General features: G+C 39.2%; 1 protein-coding gene and 2 long non-coding RNA genes across 3 annotated transcripts in view; 1 reads left to right on the forward strand and 2 right to left on the reverse strand.

Moving 5' to 3' along the window:
* The window catches only part of LOC101162429 (zeta-sarcoglycan), a 450051-nt gene that overhangs the window by 191636 nt on the left and 234033 nt on the right, over nucleotides 1-24382 (reverse strand). The gene's annotated exons all lie outside the window — the stretch shown is intronic.
* On the reverse strand, nucleotides 4621-21645 carry LOC144996707 (uncharacterized). Its single transcript, XR_013659570.1, has 2 exons — nucleotides 20785-21645; nucleotides 4621-20088 (listed from the first exon to the last, which is right to left on the reverse strand). It is a non-coding gene; the product is annotated as an uncharacterized LOC144996707 (long non-coding RNA).
* Nucleotides 20433-21837, forward strand: LOC144996654 (uncharacterized). Its single transcript, XR_013659539.1, has 3 exons — nucleotides 20433-20562; nucleotides 20939-21000; nucleotides 21642-21837. It is a non-coding gene; the product is annotated as an uncharacterized LOC144996654 (long non-coding RNA).

Consider the following 24382-nt stretch of genomic DNA (forward strand, 5'->3'; position numbering starts at 1 on the left):
AGAGGAAGTTTTATTTTGGAGAACTACTGGATTCTGATGATCACATTCGTCTGTTTTGACATGTCACGTGACTTTAAGCGCAACAATTAAAAGCGAACAAAAACCAAACAATAAAACGTAATTGGAAAGTTTCTTCAGGGAAAAAAGAGCCAGTGAGGAAATCGAAGAAGAGCCTTCCACCTTAAAGATAAAATAAAGCTCCTAGTTACAGACGAAACCAGGAGTTTTCTTCCAAATATGGATTTTCTTGAGACAGTTCTTCCAGAATCTGTTCACTCTGCCTAATATGCGGCGACTGATTCTTGAATGTTTCACACACGCAGATAATAAAGTTGCAGATATGATAGATTTATGTTCATTATTATATATAAAATACCAGTTTTATGAAGGTAAAAGTCGGACGAGGCTGACGTTATCGTGTTGGCATCCACTTTGCCGGTAGGGGGAATAATCTTCATCACAAAGATTAGGTTTAAACCAACTGCAAACATTTGACAGAGAATGAAGATTTAATCAAATAAAGTTGCTTCGGATTTGTCTAAACTTATAAAAGGGACATTTATACATTTTCCTACAGCAAAGGTGAATTAAGCAGGAATCTGTAAAGAAACTTTAGCACACAAAATGTTCCTCTGTTAAAAAAAAAGGAATCAGTATTTATGTAAAAACAAATATGATAAATCTTTTTGCCCTAAAAGATGATCTCAGGCTGGGTTGAGTTCTTAGTGTTAAAATGTCATTCTATAGAAAAATCCAACTGTAATGTTGCTTTTATTAAATCATTTACAAATCAGAAACAATCAACTCTTCTAATTAACTATTTATCTAAAATAACTTACGTTCCAAAAATAAAGCTGTTATGCACTAATAGCTGATAAAATGTCCCACGAGAGACAAACTGTAGCCCATTTGAAAACTGTCAATTTAGGTTTTACTTTTACACTCGAACTGTTGTTATATTTTAATGCCGGAAATAAAAAATCAACTAAAAATATAATGTGGTGAGTGATATTTAACATATCTATTCAAGTGCTGGGGTTAAATTAAATTTGATGAATACAAATAATAACATTCCCTAGGTATTAAAATCTAAGTCAAGAAAAGAGAGTTTTAAGAGCAATCTAAAGAAACAGCTCAGATAGGAAGCAAACGATGAGAAGATTTCAAAGCAAATCAAAAAATAATTAAATGGACTTTCTAACAGGCAGCCAGTTTAGTGAAGCAGAAATTGTGTTTATTCTTATTTGTTCTGGTTTAAAGACCTGCAGATGCAAGTTAAGCATCTGTAGGCGAGCAATGCTGAGCATTAATCCCCACATATGAATAATTTCATTAAACCAGCTTACAGTGAAAAAAAAAACAAATGCACGGATGACTGTTTAAAAATGGCTATCCGAAAGATGGGGTCATTTTGATCGACTGCCTTGACTAACGTAAGCTTGACTTCAATTGTCTCTCAAACTTTACTATCCCATCCAAGCTCAATTCAGTTTATCCTTGACATCTAAATTTATTTCCAATTACAAAAGGTTGTTTTTTTTAAAGTAAATGCTAAATTAAGTTACGTTTTGGGTGGAAGGGGTTTGATGCGTAGTTTCATCAAACGGCTTCAAGGCCCTGTTTGCTACCCAGAGACTTGCAGCTGTCACCAAACACCTTCAACTGTTCTACTGTCACATAGACTATTACTCAGCCATGACTTCTAATCCTCCAGACAATTTTGGGGAATTTCAACAAATGACCTGAATCGATGCCTAAAAAGAAATATTTTAAATGTTTTCGAAGAGCTGATTCTGTGCTGTGCAACACTATAAACACAGAGTGGAACACCTCAAAGCCCTTTTAAAAAAAAAAAAAATCCACCAGCTGGCTGTACTGTAACTCTTCAGGTAGGACAAGAAGGTTTAGGCACTTCTCACATTACATATTTCAAGCAAAACTGGCAAACGATTGGGAAAAAAAACTAGGCCACAGGCCTCAGTGTTGAAGACATGCAAGTGTGACTGGATCAAAACAGTACCCACGTTCATCAGTGGATCTAGATCCCACCTGGTGAACTATTATAATAAAACCAGTCAGGTTAAGAAAGTCCTACCATAGGCTTCTCAGGAAAGTATACATGGATCTTTAGGTCCCCACTATGAGGACATGAATCTGCTATATCAGTCAAAACCCTTTACTGTGTTTTAGGGGGTCGGCACACCACTGCATCCAAAGCCATGTGAGTTTGGCCACTAATACAACAATGAGTTTTCCTTTCTCAAATCTAGGTTTTCTGTACTTCTTTGCTCCATCTGCCCTACTCTCTCTTTTTCATCAAGTGCAGACAAGCTCAAAAAGGAAAAAGAAAATCAAAGTAATAAATTCCTTTCTGCTCATTTGCAGTTTGAACAAAGTGTACTGTACTTAGTGCAAAGCTTGTTCCTTTGTAAGAATCTAATGAGATCTAAGTTCTCACTATACATATTTGAGCATTTGTGAGGAATACGTATACCCTTAGTTGAGCTACAAAAAATAGAAAGGTTGTTATTGAAACTCCAATGCAAACTGAGAGTTGCTGTTTTCTTTATCTGTTACCGTTATACCAATGCAATTCCATACTGGCAGCACAACAAATATTGTCCTACAGATCTTGCGGCAAAAGATGGCCTCATACCTTCAAAGAATCTCTTCTTAAAGAGAATCAAAGGAATTGAAAATGGACTGAAGTCCTTCTGAACTCACCAGACCTTTTTTTCAGTTATCTTTTTTAGCCTTTTTTTTCTTCTTACTGTTTCATGAACAAAGAGCTCAATCAAAGGATTTTTAACTAAAGAACATACAGGGTGAAAAATAAAAGAAATGAGACAACTAGTCTTGGCTGTTGATTTATAACAATCCCAGTGTCTCAGTTTCACAGCATAAACAGTATTTAGTCCAACTGCAGGAATGATGGCTAAGGGGATAAATTAGGCTAGCACTATTCCAGGTTGCCGGCGCTGGAGAATAACAACATTTAAAAATAGCGACCACATACGTTTTAAACATTACATTTAACGTAATTGAATGTTTTGTTCCTTTAAAACCAACAAGTGAAACTTTACCCTAATCAGAAGCTCACTGCAAGCAGAGCAGGAGGATGCTGATATGAAATTACGGATTGAAATCATCACTGAACGTTTAAAATATTTTCCACTAAAATTAATCCATAATATTATACATAATTAGAAAATTATTGGCTGTGTATAAATCAAATTTATTGATCTCAGCTAAAGATCTCTTTTTTTCCCCAATTAGTCCAGACTTTTTTGCTTTGGACGGATAGTATCTGACGTCACACATTCCTAACAGCAAGCAAGAACCCCAATGTGGGACAACCCCGCTTAACCCTTTAACACTGGAAATGTCACCAGTAACACATAAAAAGCACATGCTCTTTGACATATCGTAGCTCTTCGACCATGTACAAGATTACACAGATTTTCTGAATCTACTGATTCAGAAAGGTAGCTTTGTGCGACAGAATCGGCTGATTTACCAAAGACGCAAAAACACTTCACTTTTGTAAAGTGTTGCACATCAGCCCGAGTGTTTTCTCCATTTGAGAATCTGCTGAAATAATATTAGTTAGGTAAAAGAAAGAGCTACTACGAGATCACACACAAAGCACATTAAAACACATCTTAAAAGTAGAAGAAATATGTCAAAAGAGTTAAATATGAAATTAACACAATAAAAAGAGAATAAAAAGCAATTAGCATTCCCTGTTTATTAAGTCCCCCCAACCCTTGCTCCCTCCCCTCCCAACAGCGTCATACTGTGTTTTTGCACTTGGTACAAAGTACCTCCTGTGTCTCTAAGCGGGGCAATAGTAACCAAAACATGTTGCTTCTGGGTGCAGGGGCTGGCTGATGTTCTTGTTCTTCAGCAGGAAGTACATTAGATTCATCAATTGGTCTATCTGCCTGCCAATCAGTCCATTTCTAAATAGCAACACTTGAGTTCTAAGAAGGATTTGAAACCCTACCCCCAGTTATCATTTACATTATGCCGTAGACACTCCCTCAGTCACAGTTTATTTAAACAGATATTTGTAATAAATTTGAAGACATTAGGGTACGCCTATTGTAAAGTAAAGCTTCTAACAGCCAGTAGAAAGGGTGGAGGGGGAGGGGGGGGGAGAGACAGAAGACAAACAGGGTTGCAGCCAAAGTCTTAAAAAAACAACCATGATGCAGAGACAATTTGCCTCAAGGTAAATCTGGGATCCCAGAAACCGGCAGGAGACTCATTTAGTTGTAATAGGATCACAGGATTCTACCTAATACAGTTTACTGAGCAAGTCAAAACTGCATAAACAAGAAGAAAAATAGACACACAAAGAACTTTTAGTTTAGTTTTGTTTTTGGCACATTTAACAATATAGTCTGTAATCCATCATCAGACTCTTAAATATGCTTAATTGAATTAATCAAGTTAACACTCTTTTGTCTATCTTTTTGAAATCAGTCAGTTGTTCCCGTCTGATTTAAATTCATAGCCTCATTTGTGTCTCCTGTGTTTATGATTTTCTTTCTCGTTTTCTTTTTTCGTTTTTCTCATTTGTTTCCAAGGTTCATCTTTTTTAAAGATGTGTTTGTATTTTCTTTTATCTACTTTTCATCAGCTTGTCAAAGTTCATTTATAAAGTTTGTGCCCTTTACACAACCTGGTTCTTGTGTCTTTCATTTGGGTCCTCCAACAACAACCCAGCCATGAAAAAAAAACTGGCTTACTCTGGCTATATCATGATATCTCATTTCTTGCATCATGGTTCCCACCCCAGGAACTCTGATGTCCTGCAGGCTTAGATGACTGTTTTTGTCAAAGGAGTCTGGGGAGTTTGAAAGAGCACTGGTTGGTGTAATGACCTCACAAACATCTCACACAGAAATTTCAACAAAAGAGTGAAATCAGAGCAATCGGGGAGTGCTTACTACCAAGGGTCAACACAGAGAGGCTTTTTGAAGAAGATTAGCTATGTTCTCCCAGGATAACTTCAGTAAAGAGGCTGGCACAGCATGTCCAAAAAAAAGAGCTCATTCCCAGCCTTCAGCACTGCAATCATCCCCCACATCTAAACTACACACTCCCTGAAGAGAATTGGACGAGAAGAGGCCACAAACTGCTACAAGTCTGCCTTTAAGACATGCTTCTCCTGCTTTGTTTACGTCAACAAACTTTTCTGAGCGTAACATATCCTTCAACATATTGTGCATCACTATTAATACTTTATTTTAAGGTCCTAGTCTGTGCTCCTGACAGTTACCTCCCCCAGATAGCCGAGTGGCTTGGTCCACTTGCTTCCTTTATCAAGCCCTATGTCAGGGACCTCGGGGTGACTCTAGATCCGGTTTTATCTCTTGACTCTCAAGTCAGGCCACTTGTTCATTCTTCCTTTTATCATTTAAAAAACGTTGGTTAACTGAGTACAATTATGTCACGTTCTAAGATGGAGATGCTCATCCACGCTTTTATATCTTCTCGTCTTGATTACTGCAATTCCATCTTCACATGATTGAGCAAAAAATCTTTAGAACAGCTCCAGGATGTCCAGAACGCTGTTGCAAAGCTTTTAACCAATTCCTCCAAGTTTTTACACGTTACCCTATTGTTGATCCAGCTGCACTGCCTCCCCATCCATTTCCGAGTGCATTTTAAAATCCTGGTTTTAACATACACAGCTCTTAATAACCAAGCACCGGTCTATATAAAGGAACTTGTGCTTCCATACACTCCAAGCAGGTCTCCCTGAGATCTTGTGACCAGGGTCTACTGGTTGTTCAGAGAGAACGGTTAAAAACTAAGGGTGACAGAGCCTTTGAGCAGTGGCTCCATCCCTCTGGAACTCCCTTCCTCTCAGCCCCAGATCTGCAGACTCAGTGTTTTATTTTATTTTTCATTAATTTGTGATTTTTATCTTGAAAGGTGGTATACAAATACATTTTATTATTATATTATTATTAGAGAAGCACACATGTAGATATCGAAAACCCTTTACATACATCCGGCAGGGGCTACATGAATTTACCAAAAGAGCTTTTCACACCCTTGGGTGAAGAGATTGAAGGAAAAACACATTATGTCATACTGGCATGTGCTGGGGTTGAAATAGCACAGTCCCATTTTTTTGCCCGGGGCGCACTGTCCTCTCAGAATGGACAGACTGTGCAGATCTGAGGCTTTTTACCAATAAAGAGTACAAGAGAAGCAGTCTGAGCCTCTCAGAAATCTTAAATAATGATACAATGATTAAATGATTACAAATTAGGGGTGTCTCGATTCATTTGAATAACGATTTGATTCATATCATATGATTCATAGTCATTATGAGCTAATTTTGAACAATCAGATTCACTGACCTAAAACGGATCCAGGACATCTTTAGCCAAATCTTCAACCAGTGTGACTAAGACACAAATACCTGAACAGTGCAGGTGAAGATTTCCAGATTCCTTTTATTTCTTGCAAGATAACCAAGTGTAAATTACACATGTGCACAAACAAGCAAACAAGTAAACAAGAATTAATGTCAAATCCATTCACATTTTAGTTTCATTATGTTCAGCCCACTGTTGTTTTTCCACATCAACATAATCCAAAGAGAACATTTTAAGAACTTATACCATGGTCCGGGTGAATACTCGATTCTGATTGGCTGCTGGGTGTTCATTAAAAAGTGATATACAACAGGATAACTGCACAGTGAAAAAAGAAGTTCCGGTTACCTGGCTTAAATGTTTTGTACCACTGCGCCAGCTTCTTTAAAACAACCTTTAGCTTCATTATTTGGACAAAAACAAGCGGTAAGAGGTGAACTTTCTCTCTGAACTGATGCTTTATTTAACCCATCAGAAAGAACAGCACATATGTATCACTTTATATCACCAATTTTTGACAGCAGTGGTGGTGCGGCGCGACGCGGACTATTTGTTTTGTGACGCGCCGCACCATGTAACAAATAGTACACTTATTGTGAGAAAAGCGATTCAAATTGGAAAAAGACAAGAATTAAGGACTAAAAGCTGGTTACTATTTATTTTTTTTGAAAGTGGCAATGGTATAAGCTAGTTAATGACTTTGCATCGGACGGTTCAGGCTTCCACGGCGTGCGTTAAAAAGTGATAATGCATACTTCGTCGGCCATTAGCCCTTACATATAGCACACTGTATGGTCACATGACTTTGTAAAATTCAAAGTGTTTCCGAACATTGGACTGGTATGATGAACTGATCAGTTTGTGCTGCATCACGTGTGTTGTCAACTGTGATGCACTTAGAGGTAAGATCGGGCCCGGAGTGGGGGGCTTTGCGGCTTGGCAGCGGTGGAGCCCCCCACACTGGGGACCTCCTATTTTACCTGCAGCACACACACAGCACTCCCACACCTCCATACATGGGTGGGGTCGGGGGGGGGGGGCGGCCGGTCTTCACCCGCCTGGTCCTCTCAGGGAGGCCGGGCTTATGGGTATCCTGTCGGCTGCGGGAATGGTCGGGCATACGGCGCTGGGGGTCGGCCGGCTGGGGGGGGGGTTACTGCGTGGCGGCGGGGGTAGGGAGGGTAACCAGATGATTGTGAGTATGTGTGCGTGAGTGCATGTTTAACATGTAGCCCAAATGGATATACTCATTGGGATCTTTACGATATTTGAGTTTAGGCTAGTGTCATATGATCTATTGTTTCGTCTCAGGGAGGGAGGTGAAAGGCCCAACCAACACACAAAGACAAAGATAACGGCTATGGTGCAAAAAGTGAAATTTTTTTATTGTTAACCCCAAAAGACATATACAATATTTACACAAGATGTTCACAATGTTTCTTTTTAAACAAACAGTTCATGCGTTCCAAGACAGCTGGTTGCTGTAATTCCAGAATTCAATCCAGGTTTTATGGTCCAAGAAGAATCAGAACAGTTCCACTATGCCTTTTGTGAAGGCAAGGTGTGGTGTTACATGGGGAGAGGACAGGGCTACTGGGCCTCTTACCACACAGGTTCTAGGCGATTCCAGGCAGCTCACCATCAAAAGAAAGGACTCTCATAGAAATGGAGATGGAATGGAAATGGGATGGAGATGGAATGGAACCTGGCCAGTATGGGACAGGACCAACATAAACATATGTCAAGTTCACATGAGTAGATTGAAACATTCAATAGTCCGGTTTCAATAATTCAAGTACATGTACAATTTAAATAAACAATTCAGCAGAGTACTCTTTAGTTCAAAAATGATCAAATAAATACTGCACCATAACATTAAATGCAATCCATTTGTCATCAGGATAATGTTTAAACATTTCGATATAAAATGCAGAGTTTACAAAATAAGTCTTGGCACAAATAAATACAAAACAACTTGAGTTTAGTTCTGTTATCTCAGAGGCTAGCGCTAGCATGCTAGCTCCAAAAAAGGGAAACAAGGCTTGAACTTACCAGGTCCCTCTTAGATTGAACAAATCACGGTAGCACAATATCTGGACACACAGACGTTCCTAGAAGTTGAAGCCATATCAGTCTTAATAGTAGAAAGTCGAAATACAGTTAGGAATGGCGTGAATGGCGTACCTGTAGCAGTAGCTCCAACTAGCTTCCTGCAACAGTCTGTACTACGCCATTTTTAAAGAGACACGAAGGTCACGTGGGAATTCCCGGAACCGCGCAAGTCTCGCGATAGTTCGTAAGCAGCGGGACAGAACGGAGAGAGAGGGCAGAACGAAAAACGGCTGAAAATCACCCGGGTTACACATGGGTGGGACGGACCTGGGGGCTGGCTTGCTGGGACCCTCTGGGGCTTTCCCTCCCCATCACAGAGAGGGGAAGGCACTGAGAGGGTTGGGGAGGGGGGCTCAGATATTATGGCGGGGGGGGGGGGGGGGTTGTAGTGTGTAGGGTTATAGGGTTATGGGGGGTGGCTGTGGGTGCGTGGCGATCCCTGGGTTGCTTAGGTCGCGTGCCTGGGCTGGCATGCGGAGACGGGGCGCCGGTCGGGTGGTGGCCGGCTCATGGGTTCCGGGGGCCCTGGCTTCGTTCCTGGCCTTTGTCTTGGTGTCCGGGGCCCAGTGGCCCCCATGGCTGCCGCCTGGTACGGCTAAACCCTCCTGTCTTGTGGCCTGGGGGCCGGACAATGGGTTCGCTTGTGCATCTGGGCATCTGGGGGGCCCCTGTAGGGGGGCCCTCTCTGTGCCTGGCTGGTGGGGTGGGCGGTCCCCTCCTCTTCCCCTCCCGGGCTGCCTGGGTCCGGATGCTGGGGGGGGGCTTCTGGCCTGGGGGGCTCTCCTCCCCTCTCCTGGTCTGGCTGGGTAGGAACTGGCTCCCCTTATGAACACACGGTTCACGTCGGCAGCATGCATGTATCTCCACCCCCACGTGCACGTGCACACTGCCACACTGCTCCCTGTCTGCTTCATCCCTCCCCCTTACCCACAGTGTATTGATGGACAGATTTTTTTTCGCTCATCTTAGTGTCAGATTTTCACCTTTGATGTAACATTCGTCTTTCCAGCAAATCTGGTATAATTGTTACAGCTTAAAATAATAACTTATTCAAATGAGTGCTTGTATCCCCACCTTTTCACCTTTCTTCCTTTTACTCTCTTCTGCCCTCCCCTCACATTCTTCCCCTCTCCCTCCCCACACACACTAAATGTAACAAATAAATAAAAAATAATGCGACAAAAAGGGGTTTATACAAATCTACACTCTAGTTTCTCGAAGCTATATAACCTCGATTTGTGATAGTAAAACCTGTCCAACACAAAAAGCCTTCAGCTCTAATCTGTTTGCTCAGCTGTTGGACAGAACAAGTTTGAAAGAAAAAAAAAAAAAAAAAAAGAGGTAAGATAGGGCCTAAAATATCCAGCCCGACCCGACACAGGCCCGCGGGCATTAAAGCCGAACCCGGCCCGAACCCGACCAATTAACTTGATTCGCAGGCCCGAGCCAGAAGCAAACCCGAAATTTCTATTTATCCCATAGTATTTTTAGCAGAAAAAAACGCAAGATTTCTTTAATTAAAATATCTACATGTTTTTATGATCATGATAAATGCATTTGCACAATGAAATAACGCTGGAACACAGAATAAGAGGCCAGACAAAGAGAGTGAAAGAGAGATCTTGATGCGCACCCGCTTCATTACGCGGAGAAATACTGCAGCTGCTGTGCGTGTTTGCCTTTTCAGTTCCCCTGTCCTAAGTTTATCCTTGACTTCTTGTTGCTCCATATCGGGGTTACCTCAACGAAATAGATTTTCGGAGGGAAGATTACATTCACGACACGCACACAAAAAGCGTGCCCTGGCTCTGCGTCTGCGCTTAGTAGTAGGTATATAGCAATGACCTTACAGCGCCTTCTCTGTTTTAACCAAATTATTTATTTATAACAAGTATTCCTTAGTTTAGTATCCATACATCGTTTTAGTCTACATTTTTATAAACATAATGTAACGACCCAGAGTTTAGACAGAGCTGCGGGTGGCCGGCGCCCCCCTCTTTCTGTTGCTGGACCACAGTGTACGTCAATCAACGGTGGGCTGGTGACTGGTGGGTGGGATAGAGGGGGCGGGGTCTACCTGTGTGTGTGTGTGTGTGTGCGTTCGGTGAACGTTCTCCCTCAGAGTAAGAAGAAGCTGGCTGTGCCTTTCGGATCGTGCGGTAATCGTTCTGACGTGCAGGAATAATAAAGAGCTGTTTGACAACCGCCCGTCTAAGGAGCTTCTTTGCAGCCATTACAATATATTTATTAAAAAGGTCAGCGAGAGAGAAGCCCGGCCCGAACCGACCCGAACGTAATGATTGTCATTTTAGTACCTGACCCGACCGGGTTCTGACTCGGGCTCGGGCTTAAGATCTTACCTCTGGATGCACTTGGCTGTTTTTATGTTATATTAAAATAAACCTACCATGTCTCAATCCAAATGGTATTTTCCAAGATTGATTCTTTTATTTTATTTTGAAACATTGTTTTAATGAATAGTTTAATTTGATTTGATTCAATTCGATGAACAACTTGCCTTAGTCAGATTAATCTCATTGGATACTTTGATTCATTAATTTATCGTTACATCCCTTTAAACCTTGTGCTATCCTATGACCCCACCCTTACATTGACGTGTTCTCCCTACCATGACAAAGGTGGATAAAGGTGGAAAAATTTCATGTAATCCATGGACACCAGTGAAGATCACAAATCATTGAAGAAAAAAGGTTCAGCGCACTGTCTAGTGGGTCTAGATGACCCAACTCCCAATGTTAAAGTGTCTAGGATAGCACAAGGGTTAATTGATGTAAGAAAGGAGAGGACAAGTGGGTTTAAAGGAAAAGAAACGATTTTTTTTTACCATTTTAGAGTGCGGGAGAGAGAGAGTGTTTTCTTTAAACATATTTTGACTAAAAATGCTCTGACATTTAAATATATATGTGAAATATGAGGTAAAACAATCTTTACAAAAGAGACTTGTAAAAACCTGAGCACCAGATGACTCATGCGGAATCTGAGCAGACAGAAGCAATTTAAAGGATGTAGGAGATGTAGAAACATCTGTGCAATATCTGCGTTCATTTTCTCTTTCTGTAAATTGTCTTTACTGATGTCTGAGTCGAAGTGCTTTGTGACTCTTGATTACTCTTGATGAGGGAAACTTTCTGAAAAGTGAAGTTTTACTAACACTGTGCTCTGAAAAAACATCCTTGTGTTTCCTCATAACAACTGTACCATTTAAGGGAATAACTCAAAGTTTTTTTTTCTTCTTTTTCTTTTTAACTCAGAGAATAAACACTGTTTATTGCGGGGTAGTCTGCAGTTTTTTGGATTACAACCACATACTTCGCCACCACATTGGTTTTATGTGCCTTCCATTTCAAAGTGGGCTGGCTAATTACAACAGATGCTACAGATGCAGATACTACTTTGTTACATACAAACTATGTTCTGTAGAAAAAGTCTTACTTACTTTACAGATACTTTGGACATTTGTCTTATTTCTTTTATAATGTTTACTTTCCTTTGAAATGTTTTGTTTAGACATGAGAAAGTGACCAGCATCTACCCATTTTCTGAACCCTCAAGGACTTGAGCTGGGGTTTTCTTGCTGTGAGGCAAGAGCGACCACCACTGTGCCACCATGCTGCCTATCAGGAAATGCTTGCATTGTATTAAGATTCTGCTTGATTTAATATGTACTTTATGACGCACTACCCATCTCTGATGGTACCAGCACAGGCCGGTCCGGGTTTGTTGAGGCCCGGACCGGCCTGGGTGCCTCCACGATTAGAAGCGAGAGGCAGTCTGACCCAGCTCTCCTTCTGGGTCAGCTGCTGCCGGGTCCGCGGTTCCTGACTGAGGGATCTAAGCCCACTCAAACAGCAGTAATGTCCTGAAGCACGAGCTTCTCAAGCCTTGCCCACAGACCAGGGGCCTGCACTGCGTGTGCTCTGTCTCCGCCAGACCTGCCACTCTTGACAGCATAAAGAGTATTTACAGTCACGCAATATGCAGCTTTTTTGGTTGTCGGCACACCGCACATGATACCGGTAACTGATAACTCGGATCCGATTCAACAAGTCGCTGAAGACAAAATGACAGTGGAACTTTTTATCATGTTTTAATCTTACATTTTCATTTGAATTATCCAGTACATATATAATATTTGTATTATTCAATTGTAAATCTGCTTTTCATAATGCCTAAGGCGCCATACTGGTTGAAGCTCATCGCAGCCCCTGGGACTCAAATCTTGGTTTTCCATGTGCGAGTCCCAGATGCCGCCAACTGAGCCGACTTAGACCAAATCAAATCACATTAAATATAACAAACCACGAAACAATAAAATTAAATGGAGTCGTGGTATTTTTCTCTCTTTACTTCTTTGGGTGTGGAATATCAGTATTTGCTTTTGGATTAATCCCTTGACAGAATGAAATGCTCTGTCTTTTAGGTCATATGGGTATAAGTGTGTCTATTCATTGTGTGGGCGTGTGGAAAATTGACATTTGAGAATGAATCACTTTATGCAGCACTTCCAAATTACATGAGGTCAGCATTGTTAGTGGCAATGTGAGAAAAATCTGTTTATGTGTGCATCTTTGTGAATGATAACCACACAGTTCAGGTGAAGAGCTGTAGCGTCAGGGTAGATCTGCAGCAGGAGCTGAGTGCAGCAGCCTTGGAAAATCACAAGAGCTCACAAAACCTCTGACACATAAATACTCACTGACGTGCAGGAAGACACGTTTACTTTCTGATGAGAAGCTTTCCTTGGCCTTTTTTCTTGGTAAGTGCAGCAGCACTACACAGAAAATCTGTTATGTGTTGTCTTGTGCTAAATAATACACTCCTGAGTTTATGACAGATGTTATGACACACATTATTTTGTGATGATTCTTAAACAACTGGATTGACCCAAGGGTTGTATTACTACAGTGGTTAATTCTGCTCAACAGGGGCCCTGTGACAACATGTGTAAACAGTTAGCTCAAATATTAGTTCAGGTCATAAGAGGTCATATATGTTTAGGTTCTCAAAATGTTAACCCACAGCAAGTGTGTTTTGCTAAACTGAGAAAAACTAGTTTCAAAAACATGAGCAGATGTACATTTGTATGCCTAAAAATTTAATTTTTATTTACTTTATTGTTTTTAGTATCTTCAGGTATTCAAGATTTAGGCTAATAGTATTTATTTATCTTTGTCATGACTTTTTGATGCACTTTTGTCTTTCTTCTTCTTTTTTCTTATCTGTGCTAGCTCTGGTTTCCTTTGTATTGCATGAGGAGTATTTTGACATTGTCTGAATGTTGTTTATTGTAAAGGCAGCTTAGAATAAATGAGCTTGGGGCTGGGCAACACAATAAAACAAATTTCCTCTGTGTGATCCACAGGCGCAACTGTTTAATGTTCTGGCAACAGAGTGCTCTCTAGCCTGTGTGTTGTTGGCCACCAGGGCAGATTTCCCATGGGCCTGGCACTGGTGTCAGAGGTGACCTTCAGCTTTATGCAGATCAGTCACCACTATGACCAAAGAAAGGTTTCCTTGTTGCTTAGAAATAACTCATCTTCTGGAAAATTTCCTCAGTTAAACAACAAAAACAACAACAGTCATTGCTTTTGGAAACAATAGTAATGAGAGAAAGTAACTGAAAATGGATTTATGGGATGAAAGTCCAAACTTCTGTCTGAAATCTAGGTGTCACAATGCACTTAGACCTATGTTTTAGCATTTACATTACGGATGCAAATAAAGCAGCCTTATTTCATCTTAGTCATATAGAGACCCATACATCCTATGTACAGACAGGTTTTAGAAAAGCTGATTGATGCCTTCATCTACTGTAGGGTGGCCCACAGTCTGAACTTCCAAAAGACGACAGTTAAAAAGTTGAAGCTCAAAGAATGCTGCTGTTAAGCTACTTTCACATTGGGCACGTCATGTGCATTCAAGAATGCACCATACACAATTTCTTGAACACACATTCAGCCATTGCTTCTTTCTACTTTTGTTTTCCTTCTGTTACTAGCGCTTGTCCGCTACCTACACTTGGGAGAGGTTTGGTGTGAAATGTCAAAGCGGCTTTTCATTTTCCCAGCTTTATTTTCTGATATATCAACGACTTGGTGTCATCTAATTTTGACTGGGCACAAACTGCTAATATTAATTTATCCATCAGGATTCAAACAGGACGCCACTCACACGTCACGACTAAATCTGAGTCCCTGACTGGTCTAAGTTCAGCTTTTAGTGATTTAGCAGTCAAAAGTTCCAAAACTTGTCACGCGCGATCAGTGATCACCAGCTTTGTACATATAGAGTCATCGAGCAAATTTAAAAACTTGCGTAGCCGCTCGAGGGTGACCATGAGAGTTTTGGATGTGGAAGCCTGAAAGGAGGGTTTGCGTGCATTTCCATAGACTTTTCATTGGAAGTTTTAACAAGATCCAGAAAAACAGGCTGCATCAGTCCAGTTCCCATATCAACTGGTAAACTTAACCAAACGGTCAACAGATGTAACCAGCTTCCTGAAGAACCGTAAATGTTCTTCGTTTATCATCATACATAGGTGCAAACCTGAAATGCTGGCGTCTCACTGATAATTGGATATTCCTTTTGATTTTTTCCAATTGTGTTTTGTTTTGTTTTGTATGCTGACACATCGTTATAAAACACTTTGAATTGGAGATGTGCATGCACACACTCAAACTGAGATGAGGAACTTTCAACTTTGCACCAGGATGTTGCATCATCTGTTATGTTCAGATTTTGAATGCTGTGTTTACTTCTCTGGCTGTATATTAACGGATGTAACCATCATGAAATCATGGAGTTGAGCTCCACATTGTCAACTCGGTCCAGGTTCCAGAAAAAAACTCTTAATAGCAGATACTAATCCAGTTATGTTTGATAATCTCAGATCATCAGGGTTGGCAGATCGATCCCCGCTCTCCCCAGCCAGCTGTCGCCCCCCCGAGCGCGGCTAGTCTGCAGCTCACCGCTCCCCCTATGACCTAGGGGATGGGTTGAAGAGAACAATTACCCCATTGTGGGATAAATAAAAGGGAATTAAAAAAAACAATAAAATGTAAAAAAAAATCTTGAGCTTCTGAAAAGCATAAACACTTGTTTGACTCTATAATGTCTTTGCCTTGTTAAGATGCACATTACATCTAGTAAAACTAAAATCAAAAGTGGCCACAATACGTTAAATGTTTCATGAGCTTCTTTTCTCAGCGACTACAGGAAAGAAAATGGGCATGTTGGTCATTTTAGTCCCTGAAGCAGACAACCAGCACCACACTCCACACATTCTGCAAACCCATCATCTACTCACTTTCACTCCGTCAAGCAGTAAAACAGACACTTCTGCCGCTCCTTTGGGAGACCAGGACCTGAGTGTGGATGATAGGACACTCACACACAAACACACTCGCCTGCTGCCATCACTCTCTTTTTCCTCCCTTTTTTTTTCCTGTATCTGCCTTCTTCCACGCATCATTCACCTTTCCTTCCAGTTTGTCTCCATCATTCCACATGTTTACCCTCATCTCAGCCCATAGCGATGATCTCAGGTTTGTTTTTTGAAGAAGTTTTAAACAGCATTTGTTCAAAAACATGAAAGAAAAAGCTTGTCTCAAAAATCTCACAATCAGTGAGACAGAGGGGAAAATTCAAAGCACTAATTGAGATCACGTAAATTTTAACCTGCTTAGCTTCAATGAAATGAGAAGTTCAGACATTCTGCTAGGGAATGATCAAAAACATTGTTTTCACAGAGGCAGCACCCTTTACCCTGATAGCCCTTCCTTATTGATTCTTTATTAAAAATAGATTTTGCTGAAAGAAATTCACGTAATTAAATTATTTTAATGTTCAAAATTCGTGAAAGACCGGTGCTAAATCACCCAAGAAATTAGATTTTAAAGGTTCATTCAATGCTACACTTTTGAATGGAGATCATTTAGTTTCTTTTACCCAGGTGTAATTGCAAAAAAATGACTCAGAATTAAAATAAAGAGCTATAATAAAGACACCATCATCACGTTCAAATGGTATGAATCAACTATGTTTTCTTTAATAGTGTTGCAGCACAAAATTCATTTCTTCTCTTTTTTGATTCAGTTAGTTTTTTTGAGTTGCAGAGAGAGACAGAAAATGTAGACGGGAAAGCTGAGGAAATATTCTGATGACAAGTTGAGGTCCTGACAAGTTTACAAAGGAAGAACACATTGAACAAAAGTCAGAGTTTGAAGGAAAATCTTCAAATACTTGCAGTCCTACTGGTATTTATCTGACATTAAATAGGCACCACATTAAACAGGGAGACCGATGCCAAGACAGGGCGTTGATTAACCGAAAATCACGTAAATTTGTTATTTTTTTGCCTTTGTGTGTACTCTTGATGTTCGTGAAACCCAGTGTGGGATAAATTTGGTCACACCACAGCTCAGCTGAATACTTGACTCTGATTGGCTGCAGGGTGTGGATTAAAAAGGGATTTACCACAGTGATATACCACACCAAAAAATAAATTCTATATCACCGCGCTGTCCTAAACGCCAGGTATTAACATTTAAAAACAAAAAACAAAATATAGGTCGTCATACCTTATTCCACAGTTTAGTAGAAAAGACGTTCATAGTTTACTTTAACCTGTTTGGTTATTTGATCATTTTGAAGACTGCGATACAGCAGATGAGAAAGACTAAAAACATCTCAAAAGGAGAAATAAGACACAAGGGGGAATTGAACTTTTTAGACTTTGTTTCTTTAAAATAAACTTTAGCTTCATCATTTGGACTGAACCAAGCGGTAAGAGCTGAACTGTCTTTCTGAATTGATGCTTCATTTAACCCATCGTGACGATCAGCATATGCAGTTGAGGCGGTTACCATGACTATACGTCACACATATCAATAGTCCCCTTTTTGTGAAAAAGCAATGTAAACTAAAAAAATAACAAGATTAAAAAAGTGACAAAAATTGATTTAATACACATTTCTTTTAAAGGAATAATGCCCCCTAAAAAAATGAAATGGACAGAATTTGCGTTGGGCGGTTCATGTTTTCGTGACGTTCGTTAATATCTTATAATGGACACCTCGTCTGGCATTATCCCCCATAATGGACACCTTGTCATGGTGCCTCTGTCAGTCTCCTCCCCCTCCCCTTTCTGCTTGGCTCCTGATGCGGCTCAGCTGCTGCCACTTACCTCATCAACCGCCTGCCTTCAAAAGGAGCTCCAGGACCAGTATTCATCGCCAGTTCTTTGCCCCTGATGGAATCCATTGCCACGAGTGGTCGCCTGAGTCTGCTATTAATCTGGAACCCAGCACTGTGTGCTTCACCGGTCATACCATGAGCCTCTGCTGATCCCCCTCTCCACCACGAGCCTCTGGCGAACCTGCTGTTCACCAGGATCCACGGACGAAGCCACCAGTGACGCCACGAGCCTACAGGAACCCTTCATCCTCGTCGTGGGGTCCCCTCGGAGTCTGCTGCCTCTCATACTCACCTGTGAGTATCTGGATCTGAACATTAAATCCATTTTCTTACCATGCCAGAACTCACCTGTGTCTCTTTCCTGGTTTCAGCGTCTGGGTCAATATTGTTCTGCTAGCCATGACACACCTAAAAAATAAGTTCCAGTCAAATAGTCTTAATGTTCCGTATTATTGTTCTATTGGCCTAATATCCAGTATATTAATGACTTGGTGGACATACATTATTTCGTAGTTTATCAGAAAAGATCTCTGTCCTTCAAACGCCTCTATTATGAACATACCAGTCCATCATGTGATCAACAGCAATATTGCCTTTAATTTTAAATTGCTTTTCACCTGCCTTGTAATGCTTAAAACGGAGTAAATGGTGGATATTTCTTGCAATAAAAGCAAACAAAAAGTCGATATCACTTTTGCCTGCTGGTTAGTTCTCATACAGAAGTGAGGTCCAGGCTCTGTAGCTGTTACCATGACAATGTTTCACAACACATTTAATAATCTGCTCCCTGTTAAAATTAAGAAGATCAAAGTATTTATATTTGATTTAATAGAACTCTCTTTCAAAAGTGACAATGGTAAGCAGGATGGTGCCCTTGTCGGTGTCCATTATCAGAATGAATGGACGAAGTGGAGGACGCTTGCTTCCGGGCATTATCCCTGACCTTTTTCCCACATAAGCAGAACAACAGAAAATCAACTCCGTCCAAATGACATTGTTTTAGCACTTTTAAATTTTTTTTTACTCAATAAAAAAGTCTAATAATTCTGTCACTTTCTTATAGTGTTTTTTGAAACAGTGATAGGCGGGTTTGGTGACTCCTATGATTGGAAGATCGCAGGTTTAGTTTGCATTCTGCTAGCTCATGTGTGAAGTGTGCTTGGCATTGACTGTATACTGAACTGGACTGAGGGAGCAGAATGAAGCCAATTCAGTCACAATTTTTCAATAATATGGAACTGTGTAGAACTACCTATTTTGAGAAGGGAGGGGCTGAGCTGTCCATTGTTTTTACAGTCAATGGCTTTTACTGAGACATCTGATTGGCCCGTTTATAACTCAATAATAATAATAAGAAGGGTAACGCTTTCTTTTACAGTACAGTACTTACAGTGTACTTAAGTGGTATTTACATGGTACTTATAGTGTAACTATTGGGTACTTACATGGTACTTTTAATGGAATTTACTGGGTACTTACAGTGTGTTTACATGGTACTTTCTATGGGACTTTACTGGGTACTTACATGGTACTTTTTGTGTCTACTCTGTACTTACATGGTACTTACTGTGTATTTATATGGTACTATTTGGTTCATACCTATGTGGTACATACTGGGTATTTATAATATTCTTACTGTGTATTTACATGTTGTGCAAAGGTGTCTTTTATGGTACTTACCACATGTAAGAACAAGGTAAGTACAAATAAAGTACCTTGACCTTTAGGTCTGCACTCGCTGCATGTTTCATGGTATTTACCATGAATTTACCACAGAAACTACCCCTTAAGTACACTGAAACTGTAACTGTAAAAGAAAGTCAGCCCTATTTCCACTCAACTACATGGTACTTTCATTACTAAATATTGGGTATGTTCACTTGAATATTACTTGGTACTTACCCCTTAAGTACAATGAAACTGTACTGTAAAAGAAAGTCAGCCCTATTTCCACTCTATTACATGGTACTTTCAGTAGTAAATGCTGGGTATGTACACGTATTACCTTCCTGTGCAGTGTACATACACACTTGGTCTTCTGACCTCACCAAATGAGACAATGCTAACCTGTTGGTAAGGGTAAAGTAACTACATTGTAAAAAAAAATATTCTGGCCTGATTACTTCTTGTAACATGAGGCAAGTTTAAAGAGAAACAAGACAGCAGTGAAAACAACAATCTTTAATATGATACGTGTCTGCAGCATACAATATGTCATCACAATGAAATAGGTTTTAAGTACAAAACAGTACAAAGGAGAATTCTAAAAAACACATTATTGGCCTGAGGGTCGTGCTTTTTGTCCATCAAAATTCTTTCAGCAGAGTTTGGTAACGGTGCAGGACTTCTTCAGGGTTTGTAACTGCAAGAAAATTCACAATATGAGCTCAAGTGAACATAAAAAGCATAACGACTCTGATGAAATACAAAATAAATTTTACTTATTTAATCATTTCTGTAATTAGTTTGATAAATCTCTATGAATTTTTTTATCGCTTTGACTTTAATGCTTGAAATTAATCAAGTATCCTCATTTAAAAACATGATAATAAATTATTCAAAACTTAACTTTTTTTAAATATTGTTCTAAAAATGAACTTGTTTTAATATATATTATATAATGTCAGGGAAAATATGTAAAACAACAAGGCTAAATATTTACTTTTAATACTAAAACCCCCCGAGTGTTTGTTTTTGTTAAGTAGCTCGGGGCAAGTAAAGTTGCAAATTCCCAGCGCACTTGAATGCAGCACAACTACCCCCAAAGTGAACGTGCAGATTAATCCGGAGAGCCTCGAGGCGCGCGCAACAGTTTGAATTTCTCTTCATCTGGCAGGTAAACTAGTGTTTTTTTTTTTTTAAATATTGGATAAATTACATGTAAATATTTAAACTGATCAAACTTTATAAAGAAGCTAACTTCGTGATTTCAAGCCCCTATCTCTGTGTTTGAAACGTGACGTAAGAGCATGTCTACCTTACTGCAATAATTTCAGTTATTTCATGTATACATTTTCAAAGTTTGTAATGAAAATCTACAAATATTGTTGTTACTTACCAGGAGAGGGGCACCTGTAAAACAAGCACGTAGCCTTAATGATAACTTCTGTTGTTCTGTGCTCGTTTGACTGAGCGCACGTCTTTCTGGGAAAATAAAAAAAGGCGATTATTTAAAATAATGATGACGTACTTCCGTCTTTTTACCGCTTTAGATCAGCTATGGTGAAGAAGACATTCCAGACGAATCCGTGAAGCCACAGGAGAGTAAGCAAAAGTAAGCTAAATCCACCAAGTGGACATATTATTTACATTAATGAAGAGTTTAACTGCCTTTTCCCCATTGTCTTTTCTTTCGCCGTTTTTATTTTATTTTTATTTATTTATTTTCAAATATGATAGAGACAACAATACCACCCAACAGTGAATGTAACTGTTTGAAAATGAAAACATATTTTTGTGAATAACTGTGTTGAATTTGAAATTGCCTATTTATTTCTTTTTTCCTTTTCTTTTACACTGCCATGTTTTTCATGCTAATGCAAATTGTAGGTGCGAATAATATTTATAAAGAAGAAATACACACAGCAATTGCCAATTAAAACATTGCTTTTGTCATTCTTTGTCTAAACAAATTAGATTTTTTTATGGCAATTTTGATTTTTTTTTTCTTTGATTTCTTTTTTGTTGTTCTTGTTTATGTAACTAAAATATAAAGTTATGAATAATTTATTATCATGTTCATAAATGAGGATAATTTATTAATTTCAAGCATTACAGTCAAAGCGATAAAGAATTCACAGAAATTTATCAAACTCATTACAGAAATGATTAAATAAGTAAAATTTATTTTGTATTTCATCAAAGTCGTTATGCTTTTTATGTTCACTTGAGCTCATATTGTGAATTTTCTTGCAGTTACAAACCCTGAAGAAGTCCTGCACCGTTACCAAACTCTGCTGAAAGAATTTTGATGGACAAAAAGCACGACCCTCAGGCCAATAATGTGTTTTTTAGAATTCTCCTTTGTACTGTTTTGTACTTAAAACCTATTTCATTGTGATGACATATTGTATGCTGCAGACACGTATCATATTAAAGATTGTTGTTTTCACTGCTGTCTTGTTTCTCTTTAAACTTGCCTCATGTTACAAGAAGTAATCAGGCCAGTATATTTTTTTTTACAATGTAGTTACTTTACCCTTACCAACAAGTTAGCATTGTCTCATTTGGTGAGGTCAGAAGACCTAGTGTGTATGTACACTGCACAGGAAGGTAATACGTGTACATACCCAGCATTTACTACTGAAAGTACCATGTAATAGAGTGGAAATAGGGCTGACTTTCTTTTACAGTACAGTTTCATTGTACTTAAGGGGTAAGTACCAAGTAATATTCAAGTGAACATACCCGGTATTTAGTAATGAAAGTACCATGTAGTTGAGTGGAAATAGGGCTGACTTTCTTTTACAGTTACAGTTTCAGTGTACTTAAGGGGTAGTTTCTGTGGTAAATCATGGTAAATACCATGAAACATGCAGTGAGTGCAGACCTAAAGGTCAAGGTACTTTATTTGTACTTACCTTGTTCTTACATGTGGTAAGTACCATAAAAGACACCTTTGCACAACATGTAAATACACAGTAAGAATATTATAAATACCCAGTATGTACCACATAGGTATGAACCAAATAGTACCATATAAATACACAGTAAGTACCATGTAAGTACAGAGTAGACACAAAAAGTACCATGTAGGTACCCAGTAAAGTCCCATAGAAAGTACCATGTAAACACACTGTAAGTACCCAGTAAATTCCATAAAAAGTACCCTGAAAGTACCCAGTAGTTACACTATAAGTACCATGTAAATACCACTTAAGTACATTGTAAGTACTGTACTGTAAAAGAAAGCGTTACCAAGAAGAATAACAATAATTGATACTTCATTTATCTCACAATGGGGAAATTCTTCTCCGCATCCCCATGGGGAGTGGTGAGCTGCAGACTAGCCGCACTTGTCTGCAGCTCGTTAAATAACTTGCGATACAGAAAGAAATATAATGAAAAAAACAAATTAGGATTATTAAGAAAACGGGAGTGTGTATAACTGTAAAGCACTTTAGCTCTGACTTAAATTTCCATTAAACTCCGAATACTAACTTCTTCAATAATATATCCTATTATGTCAGAGTCAGATAACTTTATAATTCATTTTATAATCACAGATATAAGTCAAAAGAGTTCATACTTAAGTTTAACTACAAATGCTAGTTTTGCTTTTTACAAAAAGGTGGAGGAAAATGTTTAAAAGTTTTAAAGAACATTTAAAAAGGTTTTCACCCAAACGTTTTAAACAAAGTTTAGGCCGATCTTTGAAAGGATTGAAACTTTAGCATGAAAATTTAAAAAAAGCTGTTAGTCAGAGATAAGATGGTAAAGTCCCGCCAATGCAGGCTGTGATAGATTCATGCAGCAGCTTCAACAAACTGGAGGGAATTCAAAGTTGACTTTGAATTCTGCTTATTTACACAACTAATTTGAAATAATTGTGTGTGTGAATGTGAGTGTGCATGGGTGTGTGATATGTGTGACCCTGCGACAGACTGGTGGCCTGTCCAGGGTGTCCCCTGCCAGCCCCTTGACCCCGAAAGGGACAAATGGAAGAAGATGAATGAATGAATTTGAAATAATATGAACTCCTACAGAAATAATAGTTTTTATTGACCTTTAATGGCTACATCCTATGCATAACACTTCGAATGATTCTTGGAAGACAAAATAATGTTAACCAATCAGGTGCAGACCAGAAATTGAGGAGCCTGATTTGTGAGTGACAATGAAATGGAATTTCTCTACAGCAAGGGCTCAAAGCACTGGGTTGAAGACGCATGCACAAACACACCTACACACATACAAAGCTCCAAGGTTTGGATCCACACAAAAGAGAAATGTCACACACAGTCAAACACACAGAGATCAGCACCAACTGCTGCATAATTGCAAAGACACACACATGTGAGCTTTCTGGCTTTCTTTCTCTTGCAAGCACACACATGCTTCAATTCGTCCATCCCCCACAAGTCCCTGCACTCCAATTTACTGCCAAAACTGTCTCTTCAGGAGCAGTTAACAATGAGAATCTCATCTGGAACTCTAAACAAAACAAAAGTTTTGCAAAAGCCTTCATTATACTGAAACCAGACGGACGTGGTTTGGATGGTGATGATGGAAGTGGCAGTGGTGGAGGCACAGAGAAACTTCCCGAAAAGTGGGTTTCTAAGCAATTATGAAGACAATGTCTTCTTTGAAAAGGCATCTATTGCATTTTCATTAATGTCTTACCTAATTGTCTTGTTTTTCATTTGCATTTCTTAAAAAAGCATGGTAAGAAATTCTGATTTAGATAAGAAAAATAAAACAGAAATAATAACATGCAGAAAACATTTTACAAATATGAGTAACATGAAAGCTAAAGTGCAATTTCAGGATAACATTTTAGAAACCTATAGCACCACAAGAAGCAAATTTTCCAAATAATGTTGAGCTCATGTCTTATATATAACCACTGATAGAATAACTTGATAAATATCATGACATAAGATACCTGAAGATAGCAGAAAGCAGACACACTTTCTATCTATTCCCACAACTCTTAT

Source organism: Oryzias latipes, chromosome 1 (genome assembly GCF_053564925.1).
Source record: "Oryzias latipes strain Hd-rR chromosome 1, Olatipes_Hd-rR_3.1".
NCBI classification, from domain to species: Eukaryota; Metazoa; Chordata; class Actinopteri; order Beloniformes; family Adrianichthyidae; genus Oryzias; species Oryzias latipes.